Genomic DNA, 358 nt, shown 5'->3' with positions numbered 1-358 from the left:
ACTATTGAATGTTTGAGACTTTGAACAAATTTTCAACTAATTCAACTCTCATAACTTTGTAAATAGCACCAAATATTTTTCTTAATATGTCAAAAGAAAATATTACAACTTTGTAAATAACATATTTTTTAAAACAAAATTATTAATAACATATTTTTTAAAACAAAAAGAGAGATATTTTGTAATACCTCGTTATGTTTAGCAAGAAACCAAACGAAGCCATAGCGCAAGTTTCGAGCCGAGGAGGAATGGGTAGAGCATAAGCTAAAAGCCCAATACGCCTCGCAGGAAACTCGCAATTTCAATTACTTGAAATTCATATAAAAGTGTGTGTCAAATATCATCTTTCGCGCAAAGA

At 29.9% G+C, this 358-nt stretch overlaps 1 protein-coding gene across 1 annotated transcript in view; it reads left to right on the top strand.

The window, feature by feature from the left end:
- Positions 1-358, top strand: part of LOC107606953 — a 14,909-nt gene that overhangs the window by 7,008 nt on the left and 7,543 nt on the right. The gene's annotated exons all lie outside the window — the stretch shown is intronic.

This window comes from Arachis ipaensis, chromosome B07 (assembly GCF_000816755.2).
Source record: "Arachis ipaensis cultivar K30076 chromosome B07, Araip1.1, whole genome shotgun sequence".
Lineage (NCBI taxonomy): Eukaryota > Viridiplantae > Streptophyta > Magnoliopsida > Fabales > Fabaceae > Arachis > Arachis ipaensis.
The sequence above is the reverse complement of the archived record's forward strand: the minus strand, read 5'-3'. Positions and strand labels throughout refer to the sequence as shown.